Raw genomic sequence first — 12,059 nt, 5'->3', positions numbered from 1 at the left:
TGGGCCCAAATCCATCGTTTTCCACTCCACACCACCCTGGGTTAGACAATGGCGATATGCAAATCAGCGCTGACCCTGTGCCCCATGGGAACAGTCCAGTCCGAACTACAAAAGCCATGTCCTTCCCAGAACGGAAACAAGCATCCGAGGACCGGCCCGGTTTCGAGGTAACACCTCTCTTCAGCCCGGCTAGCTTGATTCCAGTGGTGTGGAGTAACTGGGACTCACGTCTGAGCATCCCCAGTACACTTAGAGCGGTAACTGCAAACACAACAATGATGGACAGAATGTGGATCAATGTCACACATTGACCCCAGTCCAAAGATCTGGGCCCAAATCCATCGTTTTTCCACTCCACACCACCCTGGGTTAGACAATGGCGATATGCAAATCAGCGCTGACCCTGTGCCCCATGGGAACAGTCCAGTCCGAACTACAAAAGCCATGTCCTTCCCAGAACGGAAACAAGCATCCGAGGACCGACCCGGTTTCGAGGTAACACCTCTCTTCAGCCCGGCTAGCTTGATTCCAGTGGTGTGGAGTAACTGGGACTCACGTCTGAGCATCCCCAGTACACTTAGAGCGGTAACTGCAAACACAACAATGATGGACAGAATGTGGATCAATGTCACACATTCACCCCAGTCCAAAGATCTGGGCCCAAATCCATCGTTTTTCCACTCCACACCACCCTGGGTTAGACAATGGCGATATGCAAATCAGCGCTGACCCTGTGCCCCATGGGAACAGTCCAGTCCGAACTACAAAAGCCATGTCCTTCCCAGAACGGAAACAAGCATCCGAGGACCGGCCCGGTTTCAAGGTAACACCTCTCTTCAGCCCGGCTAGCTTGATTCCAGTGGTGTGGAGTAACTGGGACTCACGTCTGAGCATCCCCAGTACACTTAGAGCGGTAACTGCAAACACAACAATGATGGACAGAATGTGGATCAATGTCACACATTCACCCCAGTCCAAAGATCTGGGCCCAAATCCATCGTTTTTCCACTCCACACCACCCTGGGTTAGACAATGGCGATATGCAAATCAGCGCTGACCCTGTGCCCCATGGGAACAGTCCAGTCCGAACTACAAAAGCCATGTCCTTCCCAGAACAGAAACAAGCATCCGAGGACCGGCCCGGTTTCGAGGTAACACCTCTCTTCAGCCCGGCTAGCTTGATTCCAGTGGTGTGGAGTAACTGGGACTCACGTCTGAGCATCCCCAGTACACTTAGAGCGGTAACTGCAAACACAACAAAACCGGGCCGGTCCTCGGATGCTTGTTTCCGTTCTGGGAAGGACATGGCTTTTGTAGTTCGGACTGGACTGTTCCCATGGGGCACAGGGTCAGCGCTGATTTGCATATCGCCATTGTCTAACCCAGGGTGGTGTGGAGTGGAAAAACGATGGATTTGGGCCCAGATCTTTGGACTGGGGTGAATGTGTGACATTGATCCACATTCTGTCCATCATTGTTGTGTTTGCAGGTACCGCTCTAAGTGTACTGGGGATGCTCAGACGTGAGTCCCAGGCACTCCACACCACTGGAATCAAGCTAGCCGGGCTGATGAGAGGTGTTACCTCGAAACCGGGCCGGTCCTCGGATGCTTGTTTCCGTTCTGGGAAGGGCATGGCTTTTGTAGTTCGGACTGGACTGTTCCCATGGGGCACAGGGTCAGCGCTGATTTGCATATTGCCATTGTCTAACCCAGGGTGGTGTGGAGTGGAAAAACGATGGATTTGGGCCCAGATCTTTGGACTGGGGTGAATGTGTGACATTGATCCACATTCTGTCCATCATTGTTGTGTTTGCAGGTACCGCTCTAAGTGTACTGGGGATGCTCAGACGTGAGTCCCAGGCACTCCACACCACTGGAATCAAGCTAGCCGGGCTGATGAGAGGTGTTACCTCGAAACCGGGCCGGTCCTCGGATGCTTGTTTCCGTTCTGGGAAGGACATGGCTTTTGTAGTTCGGACTGGACTGTTCCCATGGGGCACAGGGTCAGCGCTGATTTGCATATCGCCATTGTCTAACCCAGGGTGGTGTGGAGTGGAAAAACGATGGATTTGGGCCCAGATCTTTGGACTGGGGTGAATGTGTGACATTGATCCACATTCTGTTCATCATTGTTGTGTTTGCAGGTACCGCTCTAAGTGTACTGGGGATGCTCAGACGTGAGTCCCAGGCACTCCACACCACTGGAATCAAGCTAGCCGGGCTGATGAGAGGTGTTACCTCGAAACCGGGCCGGTCCTCGGATGCTTGTTTCCGTTCTGGGAAGGACATGGCTTTTGTAGTTCGGACTGGACTGTTCCCATGGGGCACAGGGTCAGCGCTGATTTGCATATCGCCATTGTCTAACCCAGGGTGGTGTGGAGTGGAAAAACGATGGATTTGGGCCCAGATCTTTGGACTGGGGTGAATGTGTGACATTGATCCACATTCTGTCCATCATTGTTGTGTTTGCAGGTACCGCTCTAAGTGTACTGGGGATGCTCAGACGTGAGTCCCAGGCACTCCACACCACTGGAATCAAGCTAGCCGGGCTGATGAGAGGTGTTACCTCGAAACCGGGCCGGTCCTCGGATGCTTGTTTCCGTTCTGGGAAGGGCATGGCTTTTGTAGTTCGGACTGGACTGTTCCCATGGGGCACAGGGTCAGCGCTGATTTGCATATTGCCATTGTCTAACCCAGGGTGGTGTGGAGTGGAAAAACGATGGATTTGGGCCCAGATCTTTGGACTGGGGTGAATGTGTGACATTGATCCACATTCTGTCCATCATTGTTGTGTTTGCAGGTACCGCTCTAAGTGTACTGGGGATGCTCAGACGTGAGTCCCAGGCACTCCACACCACTGGAATCAAGCTAGCCGGGCTGATGAGAGGTGTTACCTCGAAACCGGGCCGGTCCTCGGATGCTTGTTTCCGTTCTGGGAAGGACATGGCTTTTGTAGTTCGGACTGGACTGTTCCCATGGGGCACAGGGTCAGCGCTGATTTGCATATCGCCATTGTCTAACCCAGGGTGGTGTGGAGTGGAAAAACGATGGATTTGGGCCCAGATCTTTGGACTGGGGTGAATGTGTGACATTGATCCACATTCTGTTCATCATTGTTGTGTTTGCAGGTACCGCTCTAAGTGTACTGGGGATGCTCAGACGTGAGTCCCAGGCACTCCACACCACTGGAATCAAGCTAGCCGGGCTGATGAGAGGTGTTACCTCGAAACCGGGCCGGTCCTCGGATGCTTGTTTCCGTTCTGGGAAGGACATGGCTTTTGTAGTTCGGACTGGACTGTTCCCATGGGGCACAGGGTCAGCGCTGATTTGCATATCGCCATTGTCTAACCCAGGGTGGTGTGGAGTGGAAAAACGATGGATTTGGGCCCAGATCTTTGGACTGGGGTGAATGTGTGACATTGATCCACATTCTCTCCATCATTGTTGTGTTTGCAGGTACCGCTCTAAGTGTACTGGGGATGCTCAGACGTGAGTCCCAGGCACTCCACACCACTGGAATCAAGCTAGCCGGGCTGATGAGAGGTGTTACCTCGAAACCGGGCCGGTCCTCGGATGCTTGTTTCCGTTCTGGGAAGGACATGGCTTTTGTAGTTCGGACTGGACTGTTCCCATGGGGCACAGGGTCAGCGCTGATTTGCATATCGCCATTGTCTAACCCAGGGTGGTGTGGAGTGGAAAAACGATGGATTTGGGCCCAGATCTTTGGACTGGGGTGAATGTGTGACATTGATCCACATTCTGTCCATCATTGTTGTGTTTGCAGGTACCGCTCTAAGTGTACTGGGGATGCTCAGACGTGAGTCCCAGGCACTCCACACCACTGGAATCAAGCTAGCCGGGCTGATGAGAGGTGTTACCTCGAAACCGGGCCGGTCCTCGGATGCTTGTTTCCGTTCTGGGAAGGACATGGCTTTTGTAGTTCGGACTGGACTGTTCCCATGGGGCACAGGGTCAGCGCTGATTTGCATATCGCCATTGTCTAACCCAGGGTGGTGTGGAGTGGAAAAACGATGGATTTGGGCCCAGATCTTTGGACTGGGGTGAATGTGTGACATTGATCCACATTCTGTCCATCATTGTTGTGTTTGCAGGTAACGTTTATTTGGGAGCAGGCAAGACTATCAAGTTGTGTGTCTAATGAATTCTAATTTGAAATCCTCTTTAATGCAAAGTCGGATATTAAGTCACAATTCTGAAAATGCCACTTTTAGAAAGTTGGCGTTTCCTGCTGTAACTATTTGGAGCCTGTAGCCTGTTCCTGAGTCACATGGCTAGGTGTTGTTAGCAGTTGGACTTTGTTTCTTCCTCCAAGGCAGCCACAAAGTAGAGGGATTAGGTGTGCTTCAATTTGTCATCAACTGGCAGGATGGGGCAGAGCTGGGACCATTTGCAACTGAATAGGCTGCCAGGAACCAGGGCAAGGGAAGCAGGAAACTTCAAGTAATTCAAAAGGAATTCTCTCAAAACTTCTCCTACTTCAAAGAAGGCCCCCGGTATGAAAATAGGACCCTCAGACCCACTCTTCATTTCGTTTTCTGGACCTGCGGAAGGACTCTCAGAGAACTGCCTGCTGCTGTGGCCTGCTGTGTACTCCATAATACTGCTTTGCTGCACCTGGAAGGACTGTCTTGCTGCCTGGAACTTTCCTTGAACCCTCAGATGCTGCTCTGCTACTTGAGCCCTGTTTTACTGCTTTAGCCCAGGTTGACAGAGTGACTCCAAAGGCTAGTTTTCTGGCCTCCTAATCCGAGCCTCAGGGACAGAAAAGGCTTCAACCATGTTGAACGTGCACCTGGACCAAGCCTGAGTGAGCCTTAACAAACCAAATAGTGCCCTTCTAGTGTTGAACCCTTGGTGGTGGTGTTAAAGGTGCCTAGGTAGCCAAAAGCTAAAACATGGGGTTTAGAACCTTATTGGCTAATCAACTGCTCTGAGAACCGAGGGAAGATCAACCCACTTGTATAGTCACAAAAGATGCATTGCCAGTCAGCCTGTCTTCGCAGCAGCACCTGCTACATTCTTCTTCGTAGCAACCAATCCTGTTTAGCGGTCTCTCACTAAAGGGGTATCCGGCCTCATGGTATTTCGTCGGATACAGCTCCAGGCTCTGCTTCTGGAGATTTTCAACTTCCCAAAAAGGGCCTAAGTTCAAATGGAGAAATCCTCACTGTGACTTTGGCCAGCAGATCCCGGACTTTGATGCCTCCTCCGTGGACACTTCCTGCAGCCTTGCCCTGTTGAACTTCCACTTACCCAGAGACATTATGTCAAAATTTCTTAAATTAAAGTCTCACATAAAGTCTGAATGTAAGCGCTGACTAGGTGCAATCAACTATTGTGTCCAACTCACGCTCCTTCATGTTCTGAAATGTTTTTCAACTTTGACCTGGGACTAGATGTATGTGGTTGGAGCTCTAATCTTTTTGAGCACAAGTTTTTACCTTAAACTTTAAAAAACTCATAATTCTATTTCTACTGATTGGATTGTTTATGCTTAGTGTTAAATAATTCACTAAAACTAATCTGGTAGATCGTGTCGATATCACAGGTATTCAGGGAACAGCACTTAAATGGTTTGTGTCTTTTTTGAAAGATCACTCCCAGTCAGTTTGACTTTCCGCTTTTGGCTCCCTTAAGGTTAAACTGTCCCGCGGCGTACCTCAAGGATTTCTCTTGTACCACCATCTTTTTAATTTGTATACTTATCCCTTGGCACAGTCCCCTTGTGTGCACTTTTAACTATGCTGATGATATTTAACTGATTTTTACAATTAATAACACTTCAGACTCAATCTCAAATTTCCCAAAAACATGCAGTCATGGGATGAATAGCAATCATTTGAAACGAAACACGGTCAAGATAGGGTTCTGGTTGATGGCTCTTGAAATCCATGGAATTCTAACTTCTGGCTTGCTGAAATGGATTGGCCTGTCCACCACTCACAACCTCAGCAAAGAGACTAGGAGTTCTTATTGATAAAAGTCTTTCTATGAAGACTCAGATAGGGTCCGTAGTCTCCTCCTGTTTCTTCCAGCTTCAGAAGATTAGAAAAATTTGAAGATTTTTTACCTTTGAAGCCCTTGTCCAGGTTGTCCTTGCATTAGTCATTTCTCATATTGACTATGGAAATTCACTCCATTTTGTTCTCCCCTAATATTTGATAAAGAGACTACAATTGGTACAAAATCAGGCGGCTAGATCGATCTGCCGACAGCCAACGTGGTGTCATATCACACCTCTGATGAAGAAACTTCATTGCCTACCAGTGAAACAGCGCTCTGCTTTTAAGATCGGATGTACTATTTTTTAATCCTTGCATGGCACCTGCCCTGAAATTGTCTCCTCAGGTATTCACAGGTACATTCCTGCTAGCAATCTGAGTGATTCACACCTTTATCTCCTAGGCATTACCTCTTTTAAGAAGAAGAGGCAAGGAGGTGCTAGATTTTCTGTTCTGGCCCCCTCGATTCTGGAATTCACTCCCATCTAATTTTAGGTCAATGTCCTGTTATCTTAAATTTAGATGACTCTTGACAACATTGTTGTTTATACAAGCATATAAATGAGTTTATGAGCCGCCATACATTTTCCTGTATCTAGGGCCAAGAAACTGGTAGGTGTATCTGCGCTTGATATATGTTTTTAACATAACTCTAATTTTCTAAATTGGTGTGGGATTTGTGTTGTGTTTTCACTTTATTTCTGTTTATTTTCTGCATAATTACATTCCTTTTAAGTTATGCCTGACTGATTTTGTGCCAAGTTACGAGAGATGTAAGCACACATTAATTTAGTGACTTTTGTGGTTCATCTTGACAGGAGTTGTGGCTGTTGCTTGAAAAGGATTCATACCCATTCAACCAACAATCCAATTTCTCCATTGGTCAGAGAGTGAATATGAATGTGCTAGGGTGTCCTCAACACATAGGCTTGTGAACCTTATACAGCTTGACCCTCATCCTCCCTTTCTAGTAACACTGCTGGACTTGCGAATGGATATCAGGTGGACAGAACCTGCTGCACTTGGCATCTGTGACCTGTGAAAAGGTCCTGAAGATGTTAGACCCCTTCCACATCCAATCCAAAGAGAGAAAGATCTCTAAGGATCACATGGTTGATCCCACGAGTGCCTCCAAAACAAAGATGTGTAGATTCCCAGCTGATCAGTGGCAACTGGACCTGGGTGGAACTTTGCTATTGCCCTCTGCCTTGTGGTAAATAAATAATTAATTACCGGTACTATTTTTCAGGATACTCATACAAATAGATAGCTCAATAAATAAGAGTCAAGATACGAGGTAGCTAGAGTTGACAGGCTTTAATTAAGCATAAAGGACTGGAACAGGACAGCCTGTACGGGATCTGGGTAAGATGCGCATCGGGGGCAGGAACAGGGGAATAAGGATAACTTTCAATAACAGTACAATTAGTATATATAGTTAAACAAAATACATGGCATTCAATACAGTAGGCGTAGCAGTAGGCGGAGTCTGTAACAGTCGCGAAAGATAAGGCACAAAGTGATGCAACAAAAAGGCGTGTACAGGGCGTATACATAGACATGTGATGTAAACGTAACAGAATATGTCATAAACGGGGCGGAAACATGGAGGGGGCTACCTGAGCAGCTGGGACCTCTAACCTAGTGGTGCGTGCAAACTGACAATGACGTGTTACTAGGGAGAACTGGGGGGCTATGACTTCTGCGCTAGAAGAGGAGACTAAAGTCTGCAGTGTCAGAGCGACACGTACCTAAAGCCTATCTAGTATCTAGTGTTTAGAGAACATGTTGATAGAATCCAAAAGTTATCAGAGTAAAGGCTAACAGACATTAAGACTGGTGCATGCATAATCCTACATGTAGTGCGTGTGCGGGGAATATTCCATGAATATTAATACAGTATTTCTCTTACATGGAGACATAAAGGCTAGACCATGACGGAAACTATTGATGCGATTCAGTAGCTTAGGAATGCAGAGAAGGAGGGCTGGACTGATAACTAGAAACATAACATACTCTTGGCAGACTAGGAGGCAGAGCCAGGCCGAGCCGGGCACTGCGAGGCATGAAAGTAAGCTAAGGGTCAGGGATACAGGTGGGGGCTGTATCGCTCCTCGGAGAGGGTTTCAGGAAACAGGAGCTGAATCTGAGTCCGGGCCCTTTTGAGGCCTAGAAACGGGGATATTTCAATGAATTAACGTGCACACTGTAAAACGTGGCAACGTAGCTTTACATAGGCCTGATATTCGTTGTATTCACGAGGACTGGAAACTGGTATACTAGAGATGGACACAACTGTAATTGCGTCTTTAATCGATCAGAAGGGAATACATGCATATCGATCATGCACATATGACATAACATGGGGAACACGTAGGCACATATAACATGGCAAAATTTACTTTTCCACATTCCCTCCTTGTGCCCTATGTTTCCATCAGGAAACATCTATATTCATGATACCATCTATCATTTCATACAGCATCATTTGCTCGTCTCGAATTGTCTTGGAACGGGACTTAGGACTAGGAATACAAGAGGTAGCACAAATGCCGCAAATCGCAGGGCCACATTGTATACAGAGGCAGCAACTGAATATGATCATTACTGCAATACCTAGGAATGACAATACTTTCCATCCCCAAGCAGATATGATACTCCAGAGCCAACCGGACCATGTCCAGGTGCCTGGATTCTGGTGTAACTGATGGGCAATTTTATGAAGTCTGGTTATAGCTGAATAAACAGACGGCGCGTTATTAGGAATGAAAATGCAGCAACTAGATCCGATGACTCTACATGCTCCTCCTCTATCGGCCAGTATGACGTCAAGAACGAGGCGATTTTGGAGCACGACAAATCTCATAGCAGATTGCTCTTCAGTTAAGTTACCTAGAGCAGAAGTAGTCTCATTCACTACTGCTTCAAGGGTTCTGGTTAACCTACGGATTAGCTTACTATTCTGGACAGGGCCTATAAAGAAGAAGAAACCTTTATTGAAATCTGTATACTGTTCTAGAGCAGTTTCAGTTTGATCGACAATTGGGGACTCAATCTCCCTTCTATGTCTAATGTGTACTAGATGTGTGTTTCTGTGATAATCAGATGGGGCTAGGAAAACTGGTGGCAGTAGGAAGGCAATGTAACATGTTCCACCCCAATCGAGGGGCAGACGAACATATGCGGTCTGACCACAAACAAAATAAGAATGACGTGAGGCTTTGAAAATAGATTTCCCACTGTCACTATACTCGACAGTAGTAGTACAATCACTATGTCCTACATGTACGGAACCATTATTTCTGACACATAATTCGCCTTTGACTGGTAGTACTGAAATAGCAGGTAAGTCTGGAGTAGTATCAGACTGAACATTCAGGACCATAAAATTCGAAGAATAATTACCTAAATTATAAACTTCATTTTCTAGATCTAACCCTGTTCTATGGGGGAGACCTTGCTTGTCTGGAAAACATGTTCTATTCAGAAGGGACATATCATTTGAAGATGACGTTAACATGGACCATGCTCCACACGAACCATTATGTGAAAACGGATAAGGAAAGAGTGGCAGAACTCCCTTCGGTGTCTGGAAAGGGGGGAGTCGACCACACACCCAACAATTAGTGGCATTGCTGGTCTGGTGTGAATAATGTAACATTCTGATGAATGTGTTATTTCTCATAGCAAGACGATAGGATAACTCGTGAGGAGGCAGATCACTAAATGTGTGCTCTACTGTAGCATTAGAAAACTTATTTACATGAGAAATTGGAAAACATAAATGTAATGCATAACTTGTGCAGGTAACCATCAAACTTAAAAACAATAGAAAATTTAGAAAAACGATACATCGGACAGAGTTTTGACTAACTCTCTCACTATGGGGGTCTATCTCATACATGTCAGATACCTGTCTAACCGTTTCACCCGAGGGGGACTTAGACAATTAAACTGGCTGACTTATTTTACTAGACCGGAGCTTTAATTTATACTCCTGCTGCGGAGTTTTCTCTAACAAAGGAACTTTCAGTTCGGGATTGAGATTAGTGTCTGATTTAGAGTCTTGTTTCAGGCAGTCTTTAGAAATGGAACAGTCTTTGGAATTGTCATTAAAAGTCTTTTTTCGGACTCTGTGAAATTTCTTGATATGCGACAGATGGACCCAACCCTTGCGGCCTTCCAACTTCACGGCCGTACGGGTGGTCAGAAGGACTAGTCGCGGCTCCTTCCAACGAGGCTCCAGCGGACTTGAACGATCAAAATTCCGTACTAGCACAAGGTCCCCTGGAATGACCTCATGTGGTTTCACTTCAGTATTGTCTGGAAATGCGGCGGCAACCTGTGAACGACAAGAGTGTAGGGCAGACATCAAGGAAGCTAGGTAATCTGTCAGCATATTACTGGAAACATCTGTAATACTGCGGGGTCTAGGTGTACCCCACATATTTGGGGGGCGGCCGAATACGACCTCATAAGGGGACAGACCTGATCTGGAGTGTGCGACCATTCGCATGAAGAATAAAGCAACTGGCAGGGCAACTAGCCAGTCTACACCTTTCTCTTTACATGTCTTAGCAATACGGATTTTCAGAGTTTGATTATGTCTCTCTACGAGACCGGCTGCTTCAGGATGGCGCACACAATGGAACTTCCATTGGTACCCTAACAAGAGGGAAACATGCTTCATGAGTTCAGATGAGAATGGCTGGCCGTTATCAGAATACACGACCCTAGGGAGTCCATAACGGGGGAAGAATTCACGAACCAACTGCTTGGCAGTGGTCGCTGCTGTGTAATCTGGAACTGGATATGCTTCTGTCCACCTGGACAAAGCGCATACAACTACAAGGACATACTTGAAACCTCGACATCGCTCCATCTGAATATAATCCATCTGGAGGACTTCAAAAGGGTGGTCAGGAGGTTGGAATCCACCTTGTTCCACCTGGACACTTTTACCTGGATTGAATTGACAACATATCATACAAGTACGGACTTTCTGCTTGGCTGCAGCTCGTAAATGCTTGTTGAACCAAAGGTTCTGGATACTGTCTAACATAGCTTTTTCTCCTAGATGTGCTGGACTATGTGCGGTATTGATAATGACTTGAACCATAGAGTCGGGGAGAAACCATGTGGCTTTTCCCTTCGTCAACCATCCCTGATCTGTCTGGACCCCTCCTTGTTCGGACCATTTCTTGATTTCATCGGGAGTAGCATGTAACTGTATGTCTATGACATCTTGTGTAGGGTCCTTAACTGTCATACAAGTAGTCTGTTCTGGAGTGGATGTCTGTGTCTTGTTAACTGGAATGTCTGGTGTCTGAGCTGTAAGCTTGGCTGTTCGATCTGCTAGATCATTACCTTGGGAAATAATGTCAGTAACTTTCGTATGTGCCTTGCACTTCATGATAGCGATAGCTGTCGGTAAATGTATTGCATCTAACAGAGCTTGAATGAGGAGACCATGCTGAATCTTGGTTCCATGAGAAGTCATGAAACCTCTCTCCTGCCAGAGCACTCCGAAGTCGTGTACAACTCCGAATGCGTAACGTGAATCTGTATATATGTTTACTTTCAGGTTCTTGGCACGTATGCAGGCTTGGGTCAGAGCAACTAGCTCTGCTGCTTGAGCAGACAAGGTGTCAATACGGTGTGTTTCAATAACTTCAGTGTCAGTAGTCACTGCATACGCGGCTACTAGTTCTCCTGTACTGGTTCTCATACATGAACCATCCACATAAAGTGTCAGGTCAGGATCAGGTAATGCAATGTCTGTCAGGTCTTGTCTTGGCTTAGTCATAGTGTTAATGACTTCCACACAGTCATGTGTGGCAGGATGTGAAGTAACTGACGGTAACAGTGTAGCAGGATTTAGAACGTTGCAGCGTCTGATTTCTATGTGTGGCTGGAACAATGTCAGTTCATAACCTGTTAAACGTGCAATTGTCAAGTGCTGAGTCTGTGTTCGGTTTAAAAGAACTTCCACGGAGTGTGGAACTTGTACTGTCAGGGAGTGTCCTAATACTATG

Source organism: Lissotriton helveticus, chromosome 2_2 (assembly GCF_964261635.1).
Source record: "Lissotriton helveticus chromosome 2_2, aLisHel1.1, whole genome shotgun sequence".
In the NCBI taxonomy this organism is placed as follows: Eukaryota; Metazoa; Chordata; class Amphibia; order Caudata; family Salamandridae; genus Lissotriton; species Lissotriton helveticus.
Note: the sequence above shows the minus strand (reverse complement) of the source record.